This window comes from Pygocentrus nattereri, chromosome 7 (genome assembly GCF_015220715.1).
Source record: "Pygocentrus nattereri isolate fPygNat1 chromosome 7, fPygNat1.pri, whole genome shotgun sequence".
Classification (NCBI taxonomy): Eukaryota; Metazoa; Chordata; class Actinopteri; order Characiformes; family Serrasalmidae; genus Pygocentrus; species Pygocentrus nattereri.
This window is the reverse complement of record NC_051217.1, coordinates 40,512,463-40,526,669: the sequence shown is the minus strand read 5'-3', so window position 1 is coordinate 40,526,669 and position 14,207 is coordinate 40,512,463. Positions and strand designations below refer to the sequence as shown.

Sequence of the window (14,207 nt, the reverse complement as noted above, 5' to 3'; positions counted from 1 at the left end):
GTGTAACAGAATGCACTGTGTTCAGGGTGGGTGTAATGACTGAGCTGGGACAATAGGGGAGCTGTGGTGCTGAGTGACAGGAAGTGCCCAGTCTGAAATGATGGCTCCCCTTTAAAAGCAGGAAGTTAGAGGTGCTGAGGGCTTTTGTTTTGTTGGTCTCTTGTATGCAGATTTATTTTCTTTGGAGTGTCTGTGTTAGGTGTGTGAGATATTGAGTGTGTGTATGTGTTGTGGCTGTTTAACTTATCTGTGACTTGCCTGATCTCCTTTAGTTGGGTTTCGCTGATATTTGTGCGAGTGTATGGGTGAGTGCAGTTTCAACATGTGATTTGGTGCATGTTTGTGTGTGTGTGTGTGTGTGTGTGTGTGTGTGTGTGTGTGTGTGTGTGTGTGTGTGTGTGTGTGTGTGTGTGTGTGTGTGTGTGTTTACTTAATTTGTTTGGCTCAGACAGGGTGGCCAACCTATACTGGGACACTGTGCGCCACCAATTACTCTAGCCAGCGGCCTAGTGTAGGCAGTAGTCTGGATTTGGTAATGTGTTGGGTTCATGCTTTTAGATACTGTTTGTTAAGGTTAATAAAGGTAATTTTATTTTAAGTAGTTGGGTTTTAAGCTTGTACTTTGTGGGCCACTGGCTGTGGTGAGGAGTCTCGCTGTTCACTACAGGCTTATTTCAGGTTTTGTAGTGGTTTTATCCTGATGAGCTTGTAATGCTTTTAAACCCTTTTTACACCAAACTATTGTGTGGTTTTGTAGTGGGCTTTGTAGCTGGTTTGTATGATTTGCTGTGTTCCCTGTTTGCAGTGTTACCCCTGTAGGTGAGCAGCTACCCCTCCAACCCCCCCCCCTTTGTCTTATCTGCTTTAATAAACCCTCAAATATGTTGATCGGTCTTATTGCTCTTCTGTGGTGTTGACAACCTACTGGTGTCTGAACCTTGTTACATTTGCAGAGAAAGGTAGCCATGCTATATGGGAAGCAGTAGGAGAAATCAACGCATATGATTTGCCACGTCCTGGAGAAGTCAAAACGTAATGAGAATAAAACTGGCAAATGTTCTGTGACGACTGATAGCCAGAGGATAAAAAACAAAATGACTTGTTAGCCTTTATTCGAGATACTTAGTGAAGAAGTTTACAATCTTTGTAGTCAATGATCTTGACTGTTTATTTAATGTTCAATAAAGATACTAAGCAATACTGGGTGTTGGTTGTTAAGTATAAAATTTGTCATGCCTCACAAGCTGAAAGGTGGTGTGGAGAAGCTGACCACATTAGGGGATGCAAGGTCAGCATACCGGCTTTTGCAGGAAGAAAATAACCACCAATGCAGCTAATATAGACCACTCTGATTAATAAACATAAGCAGCTAAGTGAGAAAGCCAATGCAGGCTCCAAGGCACCATCACAACAGAAATTTTATTTCCACTGTATACCACTGTGATTTGTTTTACCTGATAAAGCAACATGTTTTGTCAGTTACCTACTCATTTACTTTACTTTCAGAGGAATTGTTTGGTCATTTGGACATATAATAAAAATTGTTTGTCAGGAACAGAGCTATAGCAAAATAAGAAAAAGAGAAAACAATACGCCTAATTCGTTCAGATTACTGCTGCTCATATTGAAAAAGTCACACCTCCTTTGACTGTGGCCCCACAGTGTAACATTACCATAGAGAATTTGCATTTCTATCTGTATAAATACTACAAACCCTGCCTGTCCAACCAGCTGAAGCATCAAACCTTGCGCACACTAAATCATTATCTCTACTCAACTATATCTGAAAAGGTGGATGGAGTCTTTCTTTACTCTCTTGCATGTGGTGATGGCCATCATTAATTTTTCCAGCACAAATGGAACATTCTGTAGCCTGCAAGGAGAGCCTGCATACCCACAACTTTCAAAGGATGGGGATTTCATAGTTGGAGGGATTTTCCCCTTTCATAGGACTTGGGAATTCACAGATATGTCCTATACGGTTAAACCATCACCACTAAAATGCACGAGGTATTGTAATTTTAAATTACATTACATTATCAGATTATGTTGTACAAAAACACAGTAACAGTAAACTTCTACATCTCATCTTTAAAATGTCTGTGTATATATTTTTTTTTTCCTAATCAAGTGTTGATTTTAGGACATTCCAGTTTTCACAGTCCTTGATCTTTGCAATAGAAGAGATCAACAACAGCTCCTCTTTACTCCCTGGTGTTTCACTGGGATACAAGATCTATGACACATGCACTTCCACGGCTATGGGGGTGAGAATGGCTATGGCACTGGTTAATGGAAATGAGAACTCAACCTTGAATGAGCAATGTACAAAGACAGCCCAGGTGCAAGCCATAATTGGCGAGACCCAATCACCAGTATCAATGGCTATTGCCAAGAGTGTTGGACCTTTCAGCATTCCCTTAGTAAGCATTTATGCATTTTTGTCAATATTATTACTTAATGTAAAATGTATATCATTTCTGGCATAAAAATGTGATTGAATGCAATCCTTGACATACCCTTTTGAATATGTTTATAGATCAGTCACTATTCCACCTGTGAGTGTCTCAGTGACAAAAGTAAATACCCCTCATTTCTGCGCACTATCCCCAGTGATTACTACCAGAGCAGAGCACTGGCAGAGATGGTTAAGCAGTTCGGCTGGACCTGGGTAGGAGCGATAAGAAGAGATGACGATTATGGTAATGGAGGGATGGCGACATTTACTGATGCTGCAGAACAGCTGGGCGTTTGTTTAGAATATTCACTTCCATTTTTAAAAACGTACTCACAAGAAAAAATGCTGAGAATAATCCAGCAGATCAAAAGCTCTACTTCTCGAGTGATTGTGGTATTTGTCACTTATTGGGACTTGGAGATTTTGCTGCATGTATTTAATGAGCACAACATTACTGGATACCAGTGGGTTGGAAGTGAAGGCTGGATCTCTGATTCTACTGTAGCCAGACTGGATAAACACAAAATACTGCAAGGAGCCATAGGGGTAGCAATACCCAAAACAACAGTATCAGGTCTGAAGGAATTCATTCTGGATATAAATCCACTGAAATCTGCAGGCAGTGCCATTTTTACTGAATTCTGGGAGGCTTTGTTTAAGTGCAAACATACAGTTGTGAATCATGTAGAAAATACAACAATGTGTACAGGCAAAGAGAAACTGTCTGAAATGGAAAATGAATTCACAGATATGACCTTGATGCCTATTTTTAACAATGTGTATAAAGGAGTATATGCTGTTGCCCATACTCTACATGGCCTTCTTGGCTGCATGCAGACATGTCCTACAAAGAAACAGCCTGATCCTCTCACTGTATGTTCAAATGTGGTTTAAGCACAGATTTTAAAGTTTCATAGATTCGAAACATGCATGTAGCATGCATTTATGGAAAAGTGCTATGCTCTTTCAAATGTTGTAACATACACATTATCCTATTTTGTCAGTTTGCAGAACATCTCAAAAGGGTGCGCTTTGAAACAAAAGATGGTGAAGAGGTTTATTTTGATAAAAATGGTGACCCTGTGGCTAAATATGAAATAATAAATTGGCAAACTATTGAAGATCAACATGAGTTTGTCACTGTTGGACTTTATGACTCTTCTTTCCCTGCTCACAATCGATTATTAATAGAGATGGCCTCAATTACATGGGCAAGGAATGCAAATCAGGTATAAGGCTAAAACTATACTTTGGTCTCTGTAAAGCACGCATACATTATAGAAAGTTTGTATAATATGTAAAGTAAATATTTTTCATGTTACTGTACGTTTTTTTTATTACAGGTGCCGGTGTCTGTGTGCAGTGAGAGCTGCCCTCCAGGCACCAGGAAGGCTGTGCAGAAAGGAAAGCCAGTCTGCTGCTTTGACTGTATACCATGTGCTGAAGGAGAGATCAGTAATATGACAGGTACAAACATCCACAAATTATGAATACTGATACAATAAATTCTGTTAAGTTACCTGAATATATTATAGAATATTTGTGAAAACTTAACTTCAGCTGAAGTATTTCTCTGTGTTTTAAGAGATAAGAAACAATCGCAGTATTACATATAATGTATTCATTCAATTACTTTTCTTGTGCATCTAACTCTTTTGTTGTTCATGCTATTTTCTCTCTCTGACAGACTCAATTAAATGTGAACAATGCTACCAAGACTACTGGTCAAATCAACACAGGAATGAATGTGTAAAGAAGGAAACTGAATTCTTGTCATTTGAGGAAACGATGGGAATTTTGCTGACAGCTGTTTCAATTATTGGTACATTTATAACAATAATAATAGCAATTATATTCTTCAGACACAAAAATACCCCAATAGTTAAAGCCAACAACTCAGAGCTCAGTTTCTTATTGCTCCTTTCACTGGCTCTGTGTTTCCTCTGTTCACTTACTTTCATTGGTCGGCCCTCTGAGTGGTCCTGTGTATTACGTCACACAGCGTTTGGGATCACCTTCGTCCTCTGCATCTCCTGTGTTCTGGGGAAAACAATAGTGGTGTTAATGGCCTTCAGAGCTACACTTCCAGGCAGTAATGTCATGAAATGGTTTGGGGCTCCACAGCAGAGACTCAGTGTTCTTGCTTTCACTCTCATACAGGTCCTAATTTGTGTGCTTTGGTTAACAACATCCCCTCCTTTCCCCTTCAAAAATCTAAAGCACTACAAGGAAAAGATCATTCTAGAATGTCAGTTAGGTTCAGCTATAGGTTTCTGGGCTGTGCTGGGTTATATTGGACTCTTGGCTCTACTGTGTTTTATTTTAGCTTTTTTGGCTCGGAAGCTGCCTGATAAGTTTAATGAAGCCAAGTTCATCACATTCAGCATGCTCATATTCTGTGCAGTGTGGATCACATTTATCCCAGCTTATGTCAGCTCCCCTGGTAAGTTCACTGTAGCTGTGGAGATATTTGCCATTTTGGCCTCAAGCTTTGGTTTGTTATTCTGTATCTTTCTCCCAAAGTGTTATATAATAATACTTAAACCAGAAATGAACACTAAAAAACAAATTATGAGTAAAGTGCCAGTTAAGTAAGCTGCATATTCACAATTAATATGGACTTACATAAAGCACATGAAACTTCTTAAAATCTTAAATTGCTAACATTTTAGAACAAATCTCAATGTCACAAATCACAAATCTTTGAAAAGTAAACAAAATCTGTAAGAGTGGTTTGAAGTAAACATTTCAGCAAAATAGACTGAATTTTTGAACATTTTTAATAATATTTTTTACATGTTATGTTGATAGTAATATTCCTAAATTAGAAAAAAAAGTTTTCTTTGGATACTATTTTGCCTTCAAACACCTTGCCTATATAACTAAAAAATATATAAAAATTATAGTCAAACAATTTCTCAGACATCAAGTAATATACTTGAAATTATTTAAATGCATTAGCTTTCAGGGAGGTAGCTTTTAGAGGCATTAAATGCTTTGGAAGTCTGATTCCTATTATGAACATTGTGAATAATTCTAAATTTGTAAGTTTGTTTATAATGAAATATTTCACATCTCTCAGAATGTAATGAACTCCCAAAGAGCAAAAGCATGAAGTCATGGAAGACTAAAACACTAAAAATAAAATCATACCTTTTTGTACAAATGCCTTAATGTGGTCAATGTCATAAATTTGCTTGTATTTGAATAGTGACAGAATTTATTAATCAATTTACATGTCCTATTTTTGGTTAGTTTAAAATGTTGAAAAATTACAAAAACATTATTTTGTTCATTTACTGGGTTATATTCCTTTACAGATTATTATAAGTGTTTTCAGTTAAAGTTCTGACCAAATTATACCAATGAATCTGGAAAACAGTTTAATGGCTGGCAGACTAGAAGAGGTCAGTTTATATCCCAGGCCCAAGGTAGGGTGACCAGAAAGAATGTGCAAACTATCATACAATTTCCTTCATACACACCAGAAGAATTTTGTTTATGATCATTGAATACAGACTACAGTTTTACACAGAAAGAGAACTGCCAGGTAAGGAAGCAGAATTCAGGAAAGGCAGAGGAACAAGAAATATTATTGTGGATTTGTGCTGGATAAAAGAAAAAGTCAAGGCATCAGTAAGAAAGTCAAGAAAGCCATTGAATGCACTGACCACATACAATAATGGAATGTTCTCAGAAAAATGACAATATCAGAGCATGTTGTCATTCTAGTGAAAAATCTCTATATTGAACAAGACATCACTGTTAGGCCAGAAAATAAACAGACAGTCTGGATCCACATTGGCAATAGAATTAAACAAAGATGCATAGTTTAAAAATGAAGAAACATCAATAACCTCTGACATGCAGATGACACAACACTCAGAGCGGAAAATCTGGAAGACCTGAAAGTCCATGTAAAGAAGTTTAAAGGTAAAGAACAGAGTGAAGATATTTTAGCTCAACACAAAGAAAACTAGTTATCAAAACAAGAATGAATGCTAACTTTACCAGTAATGGAGATGTGGACATGGAGGACAGATTTTGCCTACTTAGATCAATTAATAACAGAGTATGTAGCACATTTGAGGTAAAAATAATCAAGATGAAGCCTCCTCAATTTAGATACAGTACTGTGCAAAAGTTTTAGGCATCTAAGCAAATTTTAAACAATTTACCTCAGCAGTGAGTTTATCACAATATACATTAGAATAAAGTCATATTCATAATTCAAATAAACAGAAACAATAAAAAGTAACAAGAATTTCTTGGGTCCATATTTTTCCTTGAGACTTGTTAATATAATCAATTACATCATGAGCTCAATTTACTGAACACTGATTGGTCAAACCAGGAGTTGCTTTTTGACTACATATAATACCGGGCTTCCTCGAGGAGAGGCTTGGAAATGGTTAAACAAACACACTAACATCCATATCCATCCATATATTCTGAGAAGAATCAATTACTTGGAAAAGATCACTATGCTTGAAAGCATAAAAGGGAAAAGAGTAAGAGGATGAGCAGCAACAAGATAGATAATAGAAAAAACATAAGCCTTAAATTTTTAAAAGTTAAGGATAGGTTAAGGGTTAAACATGCTGCCACTGGACTTCGGAGCAGTAGAAAAGTATTCTGTGGAGTGATGAATCACGCTTCTTCACCTGGCAATCTGATGGACGAGTTCGGGTTTGGCGAATGGCAGGAGAACATTACCTGGCTGCCTGCATTGTGCGAACTGTAAAGTTTCTTGGAGGAGGAATGCTATGGGGTAGTTCTTCCAGAGTTGGCCTAGGCCCCTTAGTTCCTATGAAAGGAAATCTCAGTGCTTGAGCATAACATTTTGGACCATTGGTTGCTTCCAACTTTGTAGGAACAGTGTGGGGAAGACCCTTTCCTGATCTAGCATGGTTGTACCCTAATGTACAAAGCAAGGTCCATAAAGGTGAGTTGGGTGATGGCTGACCTCAACCCCATCAAATACCTTTGAGATAAACTAGAACGAAAACTGCAAGCGAGGCCGACTTGTCTAGATCAGTGCCTGATCTCACAAATGCTTTGCCGCAGACACACTCTGAAATCTTGGAGAAAGCTGTTCTAAACTAAACATATTGCATAGCAGTTCATTTATTCATTACCCCTTAGAATATACCATAAATTGTATCTTCACATATTTTAATTAATCACTCCTTTTCTTCCCCCTTCCCTCATATATTCCATTCCACATAGACAATAGAGAAAAAGACATGTTTATAAGGAATGCCTACACTAGTGTAGTTTGGTCATTAAACACCTAACAGAATTTGAGGTAAAAATAAATAACAATATCTATTAGTACTGGTGTTTAATTAGTAAAGGTCTTTATTAACTGCTTGCTGCAGTGGCAGCCATCTTCTCTTCTTGTTTTGAGATTCAATAGAAGTAGTACTTCAAAAAAGAGGGAACAAGTGTTGATGTGTCCACACAGCTTACAGAGCAAAGTCCAGGGACCTAGATAGGCTTTGATGTTAGGTTCCTGATTGGTGGGCAAAGCACTATCTGATACCAATCTGTCACTGTCTCAGGTCTGCTGTGGCATGTCCTAAAAACAAAACACAGACACAGCGGCAGCATCATATTTTTATTATACAAAAACAGTGCTGTATACTCTCATGCAACTTTTAGCCTTTGTAATGGATGTCTTCTTTCCCTACCTACTATGGGTCTTGGCCTCTGGTGGAAGTCATCGTGTGCTAACCTCAAATGGGAAATTAAGGAATCTTCATTCTAAGGTTAACCCCTGTGACTTACACATCACAGATCCTCCTCAGAGCATCTCCCAACCAAAGTCACTCATTTTAACTCTGTGCTAGCCATCACCATCATCATGTGTCCCATTGTTGTTTTCCTGAAATTACATTTTAGAACTGAGGAGGTGCACTGTCTGTCATTAAGGATGCATGAAGAGCCATTTGTGAATAACATCATTTGACAGAGGTGTTTTAGCATACATACTTTGCGCAGACCTAGAAATCAGCGTTTCACAGTCATGATCAGCCGAATCAAATTCCAATTCCACCAAATGACTGCAAATAACATTTAGAGATGACCCTTTGATCACTATATTAGTGGCAGTTAAAACCAGCAAGCCAGTTACCTCACCTTTATGCTGTCACTAAAACAATCCTGCCATTTAAGAGCAAAGAGGAAACCCAGGTTGGACATTTCAGTGAGAACCTGATCCATAAAAATAGGAGCAACAGCTAAAACACACAGATTGGTTCCTAGATTGCTCTCAGGCAAGGTGACATTCCAAGCGCCACTGTGTCTATTTTAGCAGAGGATCAAAACATTGACCTCTCTTTGTCACCATGATTGTGAGTTCAAAGAAGGCTTGGTAAGCAGATGATTCAGTATCAGTGTGGGTCCTTATAAAGGGAGGTTAATGAGCTGCATGTGTGAGAGGTTAAGGTATCACTATAAAGCAAGTCAGTACTCAAGTGAGGCTGACCTCTGGTGATGAAGGTGGGTATTACACCTGACAGAACCCCCCTATCCCTGACAGGATACCACATCTGGTGTTCAGGGTGACAAGAATTCAAGGGGGAACAGACAGTATACATTCTTACCCTCCATCCACCGTCTCCATCCACCATTCTTACCCTCCGTTCACTGTCAGCGGTCAGCACATCACCTGTACAGGAGACAGGCTTCAGGGAAGGCACATGGAAAGATGTGAGATACAGTAATGTTCAGGTAATTCAAGATGGTAGGTGACAAGGTTAACTCTTCATAAGACAGAAAAAGAATCAACATACCTAGGACTTTTTGCAGGGCAGTCGTAGTTTTAAATCCAGTGTGGACAGCCCTACCTTTTTGACCTGGACTAAAAGTGGGATCCAAAAGTGCTCACTCCTTTTCATCTGGTCGTCAACTGCTGGCCCTTCAGATGATTCACCTGACCAGGAAAATAATTGGGGTTGATAGTCTAGTACACATTGAAAAGGTGACCTGTAAAAAAAGAAATAATTCATGAAAGAGCCTCTCCATTGTTTGCAAGGCAAATCAAAGCATTTTGAAGGAAATTAAGCTGCAGACTTTGGAAAATCAATCTATGACTACCTCTGTGGCTGTGTTTCCGTTAGAGTGGGTAGGCCTGTCAGGAAATCCACAGCTATGTGAGACCAGGGTTGATGTGGGATAGGAAGGGGAATATAGTGCCCTGAGGGGCATTGACACAGTATTTTACTCTGAGCACAAACAGGATGAGTGCACCCACTGGATCACATTATTGCAAAGGGCAATGGCGACGTAAACTTTGTCAGCAGGGCACATTGGGGGTTCTGGGTCAGTGATTTGTGTTTTTCTAATTTCTACAATACAATCCCAAGAGATCGGAACAACAACACAAGAAGGGGGTACAGGACCTGTACCGGTGTACAGGACCACCTGGTACTCATAATGGCCAGTTGTTATACTAAAAGCTGTTTTCCATTTATCACCTGACTTAATATGTATCAAATTGCAAGCAATACAGAGGTCCAACTTGGTGAATATGGTGGTTCTTCTGAGCTGTCAATGCCAGACAGGACTAAAGGTAATGGATAGCAGTATTTCACTGTTATTACATTGAGCCCTTTATAGTCTAAACAGCGCCTTAATCCTCCATATTTTTTTTCAACAAAGAAGAAACCTGCTGTGGCGGGAGGAGTAGAAGGGCATATGTATCCTAATTTTAGAGCTTCCCCTACATAATCTTCCATGGCTTGAGTCTTTGGAAAAGATAGGGGTAAATTCAACTCTTAGGGGCATTGTACCTGGAAGGTCAATGGCTCTGTCTATATCTCTTTGAGGGGGAAGGGCTACAACCTTAGTTTTACTGAAAAGTGAAAAAAAAATTACGCATATTCAATGGGAAGTGGTACTTTAATTTCAGTATCAGGACTTGAAAGTCCCTCTCCATGGATCACCAACTTATCAACACTCCCATGGCAAACTGGTCCTAGGTGACAGGTCAGACAATGTGTGATCCATACTAACCCCTATGAAAAGACAAAAGCAGGACTTGTGTACCCTGCTCGGAACGGGGTTACCGGGGCCCCACCCTGGAGCCAGGCCTGGGGGAGGGGCTCGCCAGCAAGCGTCTGGTGGCTGGGCATTTACTCATGGTGCCCAGCCGGGCCCAGCCCGAAGGAGTTACAAGAGTCCCCCCTCCCATCGACTCACCACCAATGGGAGGGGCAGTAGTAGGGGTTCAGTGCTTTGAGGATTGGGCAGTGTCCGAAGGCGTGGGCCTTGGCGTTCTGATCCTCGGTTGCTGAAACTGGCTTTTGGAACTTGGAACATTACCTCACTGGTGGCGAAGGAGCCTGAGTTGGTGAGCAAGGTTGAGAGATACCGGCTAGATATAGTCAGGCTCACCTCAGCACACAGCTTGGGCTCTGGGTCCAATCTCCTTGAGAGGGGCTGGACTTTATTCTTTTCTGGAGTTGCCCATGGTGAGAGGCGGCGGGCAGGTGTGGGCTTTCTCATAGCCCCTCGACTCGGTGCCTGTATGTTGGGGTTTTCTCCGGTGGACGAGAGGGTAGCAACTCTTATTTTATTTTATTATTATCCTTATTTTTCCTGTAAATAGTCTAGAGATTTAGCTTGAATTTTTATTATTTATAATGTTGATAATGTTTATACTGTTTCCCATTTCTATTACTGAGTGCCTTACTCCTGTTACTCTGCTGCTGCTGTAATACTGTGCATTTCCCTGCTGTTTTACTAATAAAGGATTATCTTATCTTATCTCTTCCCTACGCCTTCGGGTTGGGTCCTGACTGCCTTCTGTGCTTATGCACCGAACAGCAGTTCAGAGTACCCAGCCTTCTTAGAGTCCTTGGGAAGGGTGCTTGAAAGTGCTCCTCCTGGTTACTCTATTGTCCTACTGGGGGACTTTATGCTCACGTGGGCAATGACAATGAGACCTGGAGGGGTGTGATTGGGAGGAATGGCCTCTCTGATCTGAACCCGAGTGGTGTTCATTTTTTGGAAACCAGTTTGTCCATCACGAACACCATGTTTGAAAACAAGGATGTCCATAAGTGCACATGGCACCAGGACACCCTAGGCCGCAGTTCAATGATTGACTTTGTAGTCATGTCATCGGACTTGCGGCCATGTGTTTTAGACACTCGGGTAAAGAGAGGAGCTGAGCTGTCAACTGATCACCACCTGGTGGTGAGTTGGATCAGGTGGTGGGGGAAGATGCCGGTCAGACCAGGCAAGCCCAAACGTATAGTGAGGGTTTGCTGGGAACGTCTGGTGGACACCCCAGGTGAGAGATGCCATCAAGCTGAAGAAGGAGTCCTACTGGGCATGGTTGGCCAGTGGGACACCAGAGGCAGCTGGCAGGTATTGACAGGCCAAGCGATCAGCGGCTTTAGTCGTCGCCAAGGCAAAAACCTGTGTGTGGGAGGAGTTTGGTGAGGCATTGTAAAGTGACTAAGTCGGCTCCGAAAAGATTCTGGCAGACCGTCAGGTGACTCAGAAGGGGAAAGCAGTGTGCCACTAGTACAGTATATAGTGGAGATGGTGTGCTGCTGACTTCGACTGAAGACGTCATTGGGGAAGGAATACTTTGAGGTTATTCTCAATCCCACCGACACATTCTCCAGTGAGGAAGCAGAGTCTGGGGACATGGGAATAGGCTTGTCCATTACTGAGGCCGAAGTTGCTAAGGTAGTTAAGAAGTTCCTTGGTGGCAAGGCTCCAGGGGTGGATGAGATCCGCCCTGAGTTCCTCAAGGCTCTGGATGTTGTGGGGCTGTCTTGGCTGACAAGCCTTTTCAACATTGCATGGACATCGGGGGCGGTGCCACTGGATTGGCAGACTGGGGTGGTGGTGCCTCTTTTTAAAAAAGGGGACCGGAGGGTGTGTTCCAACTACAGGGGAATCACACTCCTCAGCCTCCCTGGTAAGGTCTATGCAGGGGTACTGGAAAAGAGAGTCCGGCTTATAATAGAACCTCGGATCCAGGAGGAGCAGTGCGGGTTCCGCCCTGGTCGTGAAACACTGGACCAACTCTTCACCCTCTCCAGGATTCTGGAGGGTTCATGGGAGTTTGCTCAACCAGTCCACATGTGCTTTGTGGATCTGGAGAAGGCATTCGACTGTGTTCCCCGGGGTATTCTGTGGGAGGTGCTTTGGGAGTACGGGGTACACGGCTCTTTGCTATAAGCCATTCAGGCAGTAAGTCAGACTCGTTCCCAGTGAGAGTTGGATTCCGTCAGGGCTGCCCTTTGTCACCGATTCTATTCATAATTTTTATGGATAGAATTTCTAGGCACAGTCAGGGGATGGAGAGTATCCAGTTTGGTGACCTCAGGGTCACATCGCTGCTATTTGCAGATGATGTGGTCCTATTGGGGACATCAGGCCGTGAACTTCAGCTTTCGGTTGGTTCAGGTTGCAGCTGAGTGTGAAGCGGCCGGGATGAGAATCAGTACCTCTAAATCCGAGACCATGGTTCTCAGGCGGAAAAGGGTGGAGTGCCCTCTCTGGGTCGGGGATTGGCTCTTGCCTCAAGTGGAGGAGTTCAAGTGTCTTGGGCTCTTGTTCACGAGTGATGGTACAAGGGAGCAGGAGATTGACAGGCGGATTGGTGCTGGGTCAGCAGTGATGTGGGATCTTTACTGGTCTGTTGTGGTAAAGAAAGAGCTGAGCCATAAGGCAAGGCTCTCGATTTACCGGTCGATCTATGTTCCCACCCTTACCTATGGTCATGAGCTTTGGGTAATGACCGAAAGAATAAGATCGCGAATACAAGCAGCCGAAATGAGTTTCCTCCACAGGGTGTCTGGACTCTCCCTTAGAGATAGGGTGAGAAGTTTGGTCATCCGGAAGGGACTCGGAGTAGAGCCGCTGCTTCATGTCGAGAGGAGCCAGCTGAGGTGGTTCGGGCATCTGGTTAGGATGCCTCCTGGACGCCTCCCTCGGGAGGTGTCACAGGCAAGTCCACCTGGGAGGATACCCCGGGGAAGACCCAGGACATGCTGGCATGACTATATCGCCCAGCTGGCCTGGGAGCGCCTCAGAATCCCCCTTGGAGAGCTAGTGGAAGTGGCTGGGGAAAGGGAGGTCTGGGCCTCATTGCTTAGGATGCTGCCCCCGCGACCCGAACCCCGGAGAAGGGGAAGATAATGGATGGATGGATGGATGGATGGATGGTTGGATGGATGGATGGATGGATGGATGGATGGACTTGAAAGTCATTTAACATGGCAAAGTCATGTAGTGGGTAAAACAGAACAAACGTCATTTCTCTAATTCTCTGTTGGACCAGGATAGTGTGGGGTTGTGAGGTGCATAGCCAGCAGAACCCAAGAACAATGGGATTTTCAAGAGAGGGAATGGCTATTAGTGACATGCTCTCTCAGTGCAAGAGTTCTGTGATGACCAATATAATCTGACCAGAACCAAAGGGTTTCCTATCCAGTCCTTTAACATTTAGAGCACCAGAATCAATCAGCGCTGGGAGAGAAAGACATTGAAAAACCCAAATTAGTGTTTATTAGAATATATATGGCCTCACTTACCCATTTGAGGTTTTTGAGAGTGGGGCAGTCACCTTTGAACTGTCCTTCTGGCCACAGTAAAGGCAAAGCCCCTCACGCATCCACCTTAGCCGTTCTTCTGGGGTAAGTTGCACACAACCAATCTCCATTGGCTCAGAGGTAGACTCCACAACAGAAGGCATCACAGAGGAGCAGGATGGCTTCTGGAA

The 14,207-nt window shown here is 42.1% G+C and overlaps 1 long non-coding RNA gene and 1 pseudogene across 2 annotated transcripts; one reads left to right on the top strand and one right to left on the bottom strand.

The window, feature by feature from the left end:
* The first annotated feature begins 1,795 nt into the window (after window positions 1–1,795).
* LOC108434062 lies at window positions 1,796–5,547 on the top strand (annotated as a pseudogene).
* Window positions 5,548–7,776: 2,229 nt separating this feature from the next.
* On the bottom strand, window positions 7,777–8,821 carry LOC108434092. 2 transcript variants are annotated; one of them, XR_001858337.1, is made up of 4 exons: window positions 8,600–8,821; window positions 8,453–8,523; window positions 8,152–8,345; window positions 7,777–8,039 (listed from the first exon to the last, which is right to left on the bottom strand). It is a non-coding gene; the product is annotated as an uncharacterized LOC108434092 (long non-coding RNA). The 2 variants fall into 2 exon arrangements; XR_001858338.1 differs by lacking the exon at window positions 8,453–8,523.
* Between the last annotated feature and the right edge of the window lie 5,386 nt (window positions 8,822–14,207).